We start from the raw sequence: 8,948 nt of genomic DNA on the forward strand, positions 1-8,948 counted from the left end.
TCCCAATAAAAAAAGCCATTGGCTCACCGAGTTGGGTTTGGGTGCCGTCATCATAATCATCTGTCATGAGTTCCCTTCCTAGGGTGAGTAGACATATGTATATTATGTCTCGTCAAGGGAAGTCTGCCATAGGACAGACAGAAAGTACACCTCTTTCTTTCCTTCTTTTTTGTTTTTGTTCTTGTTTTGTTCTTCGAGACAGGGTTTCTCTGTGTAACCACTCTGGCTGTCCTTGAACTAGCTCTGTAGTCCAGGCTGGCCTTGAACTCATGGAGATCCACCTGCCTCTGCCTCCCAAGTGCTGGGATTAAAGGCGTGTGCCAACACTGTCGGTTTATATTTCTTTCTTACGATCACCTAAAACATAGGAAAAAGAGAGAAAAGGATCACCCTGTCCTCCCAATCGCAGAGAACTCTGACTCTGCCAGACAGTTAGGGCCAAGTGTGGGCACTGAGCCTGCTACTAAAACTAGTGGCATTTCCCTCAGATATGAGCACATGGGAGAGAAGGCCTGGCAGAAGTATACAGTTTCTGCCAAGAAAAAGCGCAGAATCTCAGGATTGGAAGGTCACTAAGTCAACAGACTCTGTCCCTATCATGACAGTATCTCCTGGTGGCTGGACACATCTTTTGCTTTGTTTTGTGTTTTTGTTTTGTTTGAAACTCTGACCAATACAAACTAATATTTCTGGGTTTAAATCTGTTGTCCTGTAGAACCAAGCTGTTCACACACCTTTGGAATGTGCCAGAATAAAAGTGTGAAAACCTTGGTCACACCTTGACTTTTTTTTTTTTTTTAAAGACAAGCTTTTATGTAACAGAGGAGGTAACTTTAAACCCTGGATCCTTTGCTCCCTCCACCCTGCCACTTCTCAGGTACTGGATCACATGTGTGTACCGCCAATCCCGGCTCAGAAACTGATTCTGGTGGCATACTTTCAGAAGTAGGATAAGGAAAGCAAGATCAAATAGATGTGCAAAGCAGGGCGTGGTGGCTCCTGGGTAATCCCAGCACTGTGCTAAGGCAAGAGGGTTGTCTAGAGTTCAAGGCTGGCCTTAATTACATAAAATAAAAATAATCCGGGCTACATGAAACCCTGTCTCAGGCCTCCCCGCCCCCAAAACAGGAATCTGAACAACCCCAACACACAACAGCAAACTGAGGGGAGGGTGACGGTGGCTGCTCTGTAGGTCCCAGGCACACATGGCAGTTACCTGCTAAACGTTCTTCTCGGGTGTTTGGCAACTTGGTTCATACGATGGACAGCTGATGCTAGGGGCCCAATAGAGTACTGGAACCGGTTGGCTCCCAGCTGGGTGACCTCACCATTTCTTTGACTGACAGTTCAGCCTTAGGCCTCTTTAGTCGGAGGACTTTTCTGAGGTTCCTGGATGGCTCCTGGCTTCCCTATTTATTTTATTTTATTATTATTATTATTTTGGTTTTTTTTTTTTTGAGACATGGTGTCTCTGTGTAGCCTTGGCTGTCCTGGACTCACTTTGTAGACCAGGCTAGCCTCCAACTCACAGTGATCCACCTGCCTCTGCCTCCCGAGTGCTGGGATTAAAAGCGTGTGCTGCTACCGTCCAGCCCTATCTTCTTTTTTAAGTTGAGCGAGGCACTGTGTGTTCCAGAAGCATTCAGAGGCATCTCATCGTCAAAGGAACCCCTCAGCAGAACTTCTAGTACAAAACAAAGTGTTCTCAGAAACTTTCGCCTCATTTGGAGATGAAAGTCCCCCAGGGAGCTGTCCAGGGCAGCAGTGAGTACTGAGGTGGGACACGCTGATCACCAACCAGAGCACAGGCAGGACAGGGCCCAGTTAAGATGGCACATGGATTCCGAGGAGTGTCTGCTTATGGGTAATTATCCTCGGCGTCTTCCTGCACTCCAGATCTCATAAAGAGGCTTCAAAGATCGCTTCTCTGGGGACTGTTTTATCAAAAGGGATTTAACGTGAGGAAAGGCATCTAGATCAAACTCGGCTACTAATTGAAACAGCAAGATCTGAAAAAAAAAATCTTAACAGGGAGTTTTTAAAGCTGCGGGAAAATGAGATGGATATACACGCCACCCAGACACCGCGTGCAGTCCAGTCAGTGCCGCGCTGTGGGCCGGCGGCAGTGAGGGGAGAGACTGAAGACTTGGAAACCCAACTTGCAGCTGGTGAGGGAAACACCGGGGCGCCATCTGCTTCTTTACAATTGAGTCACTCATATTTAATGCACCCCATTCATCATTTTCCTGTGAGTGACAAGCACACACTCACTGCGCACTGGTACTGAGCGAGCACCTGGCCAGCCGCAATAGGGAGCATCTTGCGGGGGGGGGGGGGCGGGAAAGAGGGGAGGGAAGCTGTTTCTTTTAGGAGGTTGTATAGTCAAGCCCCTACTTGGCCATCTTAGCTGGAGGGACCACTCCCTTCACCCCTGCAGTTTTTCCAGGAAACCTCAAAGGTTCAATTGTTTTAAGGACACAGCTGCCTCATTTCTGACAGTCTGGTTTTATTCTCAGGTTAAACTGGGACCAAGAGCCTGAAGCTTGGGGATGTAGCTCAGTTGGTACAGGCCTTCCTTGGCATTGCGTGAGGCCCTAGATTCCATCTCCAGCAACAGCAAGCTGGACATGATGGTGCTTGCCAGAAATCTTGGGGTTTAGGAAGTGCAAGGATGTCCTAGGTTACATCCTAGGTTCGAAACCTGCCTGGGGTGTGTGAGAACTTGACCTAAAAAACCAAAACCAAATCTGGGTGTGGTGGCACATACCTTTAAGTCCAGCACTTGGAGGCAGAGGCAGGCAGATCTCGGTGAGTTCGAAGACAGCCTAGTTTACAAAGAGAGGCCAGGACAGCCAGGACTACAAGAGAAACCCTGTCTTGGAAAAACCAAAAATAAAACAAACAAACAAACAAACAAAATCCACCACCAACAAACTGTCTATTCACTGGCAGGAAGAACACCTCCCTTCCCTGCCTCTCTCTCAACATCCACACAGTATCAGGTCTTGGCCTTGATTCTCACAAGCCATGTACCTGTGAGCAGGCAGTCCATCCACCCCTTTCTTCAGCTTCCTTACATATGAAATAGGATAATGGAAATTTTCCTTAAGAAAAATGTGTGCGAGGGGAGGCAAGGTGGCTCAACACGTAACAATGCTTACCACCAACCCTGACAACCCGAATTTGCCTCCCAGAGACCACATGGTAGAGAGAACCAGTTTTTGCAAGTTGCCCTCTGACCTCCACATTTGTGGGGTGGCATGGATACATCACATGTACAAATGCACACACACATATAATACCACATACATTCAATATATGTAAAATAAATACAATGTAATTATGTTTTTTTTTAAAAAGAAAGAAAACTGTACGAGATGTTCAGACTAATGCCATAATCATAATAGGCATTATGATTAGAATATTGGGGCTATTTTTCAGAGGGGCGCTTACCATGTGTTACTGCATATTTGAATGGATGTAGGCTTCTGTCTGCCTCTCCCAGATAAACCATGAACTCTACAGAGCTGTCTGACCCACTCTTATATCCCAGGCCTTACTCCGTGACCTAGTCACTATTTTTGTAATGACCTAAGGAATAAAAGACCCACCCCACAGTGCAGAGGGAGGGAGTGTGAGAGATCCTAGAGAGAGCAGGTACTCTTGGGGGCTTATATTTCCCCCCCCCCAAACATCTCCAGCAGCTGCCTGTGCTTGGAACCATCATAAAAAGCATCCTTAAAATCGAGGCGAGCAGGAGCTGGGAGAGAGCTACAGTCCAGTCTCAACCTTGGCTCTGTGCTGTTGCAAGCATGGGGAAGAGAAGGAGGAAGCAGGCAGGCAGGCAGGTGCAGGAGCCCACAGGAGGGCAGAGGCAGGCTGAGCAATCAGAGGTGCCCCAGGTGGACATTTAAGAGGCAGAGACAGACAGCCAGGGACCTCTATGGTTGACAGAGACACGCTGGCAGCTGAAGAAGCGAAGGAGGGGAAGACAAGTGTTTGGGCCTGGCAGCGCTTCTCTAAAGGCTGACAACCTTCAGCTGGATGGTGATTTATGAGCCATGAGAGTTTCCCCACAGCAGAAGCCTCCAGAGATGCTGGCCGGAGTGGGACTTGGCAGCTCTGGGAGCCGGGGAGCTCCTGGTGCGTACACAGGAGTCCAGCCTCTCTGCCCATGTCACACACTTTAAATGGAGATCTGTGAGAGCATGTTTGTGGCTCAAGCCTGGGATCCCCACCGTTCAAGGCTAGGTTCAGCTACACAGCGCAAGGCTAGCCTGGGTTCCTTGTCTTTATTCACCCATTGAGACCCACACAGGAAGTTTTGACTCAAGATTGATGCCGCTTAACTGGTCTCCATCCCCTCCCCCTTTCCTTCCCTCTTCCCTCCCAGCCTCCCCTTCTCCTTTCTTCCTTCCTCCATCCCTCTCCCTTCCCTCCCGACTCTTCTTCTTTCCTTTTGAATTATTCAACATACAGAAAGTACAAGGCAAGCAGGGCCACCGAGATCCGAGACGACGCGACTCTTAACTTTTAAAGTGTCCTCAGTGGCAGCGCGTGGTGAGAGGGAAAGAAGCAGTCAGCAGGATGATGGGTACCGCGGGGGTGCTGCTTATGACATCAGTGTTTAATTTTGTTTGTGTGAGCTTTCCTGGGTATGTGGGGGGGGGGGCAGGGAACGGATTGAGCCAGGCGACAATGATCACATTTGCAACTGAAGCTGCTGGGGGTGGGGTGGGGGGGGATGAGTAGAAACGGGACCAGGAACGGAAGCCGAGGGGTTTGTTTCATCTGTATGTGAATGAGATAGTCCTTATTTTACTGGGAGTGGGGGAGGGGCAGGGAGATGACTCAGTGGATAAAAGAACTTGCCGCCAAGCCTGAGTACCTGAGTTAGATACCCAGAACCCCCATATGGCCAAAAGGGAGGATAGACTCCCAAAAACTGTCCTCTGACTTCCACGCAGGCTGGAAGTCTCCCTCTCTCTTACGGTGAATTTTTATTTTTATTTATTTTTTTAATATTTTTATTTAATTTTAATTTATGTGCATTGGTGTGAGGGTGTCAGATCGTGGAGTTACAAACAGTTGTGAGCTGCCATGCGGGTGCTGGGAATTGAACCTGGGACCTTTGGAAGAGCAGACAGTGCTCTTAACTACTGAGCCAACTCTCCAGCCCACAGTGAATTTTTAAATAATAATAAAAAAAAAAGAGGACTACCTAATGGTGTTTCAGAGCAGCCATTCTGAAACGGCAGGCACCGTTCTTGTGCGTTCCTCACGCTGAAGAAACGAAGCTCACGGGACCCGTGCAGTGGGTTGTGACACAGTGAGAGGTTTGCTCTTCCACGTTTGTTCAAAAGCAGGCACACCAGGGCTGGCCAGCCAAAGGCTGCAGGGAGGCACCCTCTCTCACAGCCCCGTCCATGTCTTTCTTCCCTCTGTGGACACTTGGAGAAACAGAGTCTCCAGGACACGCTCAGCAAGATTCAACGAGGCTCCTCCCGTGACTAACTGCTACGCTGCAGAGTCAGGCGGGGCAGACAGTGTGCACATCAGATGGCAGGTCTATGGGGACATGCAGTGTCCTTCCTGTACTCTGTGTGACACTGAACAAACGTTTAGGCCTTTTTGGTTTCATTTTTTTTTGAAGACTGGTAGCCCTAGCTGGACTTGAACTTACTATGTAACTGAGGATCGCCTTGGACCCCCTAATCCTCCTCTACGTCCCAAGTGCTGAGATTGCAGGCGTGTACCACTGTGCTTGGCTCAAGCGTTTGGCTCTTTCAAAGGCCTTCACTCCGCCTTTGTAGAACAGAGGTGATTCCTATCTCATTGCAATGTCATACATATTGAATGAGTTGTGTGCATAAGAGCCTAGACCATTGCATGGGGTAAGCAGCCGTAAATAGTTACTTCCTGTTGGGGCTGCAGTTGCCTTTGGGAGCACTTTCTGTTCCCACTGGAGGACTCTATCAGCCGGCCTAGCTGTGGAGGTGATAGAAGGTTGCAGTATTTGACCAGTGCTCTGTAGACAGGCAAGGACAAATAGGGGCTTTTCTCTCTCTTTCTTTTAAACATTATAAGGGCACACCTGCTCTACATGTTGTATAACTAAACCTGCATTTTGCTCAGTGTGGATGGCTCAGCACACACACTAGCTAATGCTTTGCTTGGTCTCAGTTTACCCCGAGCCCAGGTGGTGCTGGGTGGGAGGCTTGCAGGACTGATGTGGGCAGACACTAACCGCATTTACAGCTACACAAAGACTAACAAGGAGGGAGAGGGGTCGCACGGACGAGGATGACCACCTAACCAGGGGCTTAGGGCCGAGCTCTGGAATGAATGAGCGCTTCGGTCCTGTTCTCTGTATAACTCCCTGGCTGGAGGTGAGATGAAGGGCTGCTTCCTGAGGGTGTAATTCTGCTGCCTCCTCGGACCTCCCGCTCTCGGTGAAGTGCCACGTAGAGGCTTTGCTCACGGTGTTGTTGGTGATGACAGGTACTCACACCACTGTGGAACTGTGGGGTGTGTAGGTGGAGACAGAGGTACAGGTTGCTCTGTGCGCCAGGCTCTGACTTTCTGCCCACTGGGACTTCAAACAGGCTCTGAGCAGAACTTCAGTGAATCCCTAGGGCCCAGTGATAGCTCACTTGGCTTTTCTCAGAGAGCCAGTCTGCAGATCTCATGGGAGGCTGCCCCAAAGCCTAGCAGAGGCCAGTGAGAGCTTGCCAGGGGCTTCAGTTTCAGGCTTTACCAGCAACTATCTCAGTGACCCTGGAAAGGCTGATAGCTTCCTAAATCTGTTCCTGGGCCTTCGGAGTCCTATCCTTGTGGAAGTCTGTGGGGACTAACCATAGCAGCCTTTGCAGGAACAGAGGAAGCCCAGAGAGAGCTGTGCCTCATAACTGTTGCCTCCGAGTGCCTGACCTGAGCTGACCTGAGAGTCAGCCTGTGTGGGAGAGTTCCCATGCAGCTGTGACCCAGGGTCAGTGTTACTCAAAGGCCACCATCACCACCCCGCCCGTCTCTGTGACACCACAGTGGCACAGGTGTGAGCTGGGGTTGCGTGCTCTGCCTGGAGAGCTGGCTGACAGCACTCATCAGGCGAAGGCAAAGGCCGATCGATGACGGTAACAACTTACAAACAGCAGCCTGTTCTTTAACCACAGAGTTCATTAGAGCGGTGCCACAGCCATCCTCATAACAGCCAGCAGCCCTCGTGGCCTTCTGAGAGCCTGTGAGTGCCAGCACTGTCAGCCTGTGACTGAGAGAAAGAAAAGGGAGAAAGATCAAAATGTCAGAGTCAAAAGATCTGACACCATTACCGTGCTGCATTAATAAATTAACTCAACAAATGTCTTTGAGCACCAGGGTGTGTCATGGCCTGTTCTAGATGTTAAAGGTTTAGGACTGTCATCAGTGTCTTTGTTTTCTATTGCAGTGAGTGATATGTGTGTGTGGGGTGTGTGTGTGTGTGTGTGTGTGTGTGTGTGGTGTGTGTGTGTATGGGTGTGTCTATGTATATGTGTGTGGTATATGTATGTATGTGTATGTTAATGTATGTATAGTATGTGTGTTGAAACTAGGGTCTTGTACATAATACACATGCAGTCTACCACAGAGCCAGCCACATTGTCAGTCTCTTTTTTTAAAAAAATCATCCTTTTAGCTAGGCATGGTGGCACATGCCTTTAATCCCAGCACTCAGAAGGCAGAGGCAGGAAGATCTCTGTGAGATCGAGGCCAGCCTGGTCTGCAAAGCAAGTCCAGGATGGCCAGGGCTACATGGAGAAAAAAAATCTCAGAAAAAAAATCATTTTAATAAGCGCATCATGAACTTAGCACGTTTCTCATATCAGGAGTCTGAGCACTGGTCCCCTCCAAGGATGCCACTGAGAAACCATCCCTAGGCTGGGAGAAGAGCAGTGGTTAAATGGCTTGCTGGGCAAGCATCAGAAACAGAGTTCATATAAGAACCCACATAAGTGGCAGATGGGCGTGGTGGCTGACCTATCATTTCCAGCTTACAAAATCAAAGACAGAGACTTCCTGACGCAAGCTGGCTGGTGGCACTAGTGATGTCGGCTAGCTCTGGGATTGATTGAGTAACCTGCCTTGCTGAGTGACGTGGGAGAGTGATGAAGGACGACTCCTGACATCAACCTCAGGCTTTCCCATGCGTGCCCACACATATGAGTGCTCACCCATACATGTGTGCACACACGTGTAAAATATGCAAAACTATGCATGTATATACACACATACACAACAAACACACGAAAATGAAAAAAAAAAGCCTCTCTAAGGCTTTGTCAGAAGTTTTGACTGGGGATGAATAACACTCCTGTGACAGGCAAGGGTTCTGAGCAACCCGTTAGTGGGTGATTCATTGTTGTGAGGCTAGTACAGAGAGTACTTGTGCAAACCCTCCACGCAGAACCTGCTATACATGTTGGCTATGTCATAAGTGTGTGCACAGGCACCTATACGCTTCAGCTTATTGCTCCTGGGCTCAGGTGGAGGAAAACAACATTGAGATTCGATCAAGCCTACGAGAGCATGATGCCATCAAGGCCTGTTGTGGGCAGGAGTTACACAAGGCTGACTCACGGCACAGCGTTTAACGGTAAGCTTTCTTCCTTAATAAGCAGGGATATGGCTTTTGAAAAGTATGGTGTAATAAATACCGCGTAAAATAAACAACCCATTAATGTTTTCAGACTACTTTGTGTTGCCATGACAAAATGCCTGAGTCTGGATAACTTATACAATTAACAATGCATCCGTGGTGCACTGGCCCACCCACTACATGCCTGCACACGAATAAATGAATAAATAAATAATTGGGAAAAAAAGAATAAAGGACAATAGCTGTGACACCACTAGGTAATGGGAACTTCTCGGCTAAGCTGTAACCTCAGGAGGCTGTAAAGTGAATTAATTAT

The sequence above is a fragment of the Acomys minous genome, assembly GCF_964271855.1.
Source record: "Acomys minous genome assembly, chromosome: 16".
Classification (NCBI taxonomy): Eukaryota; Metazoa; Chordata; class Mammalia; order Rodentia; family Muridae; genus Acomys; species Acomys minous.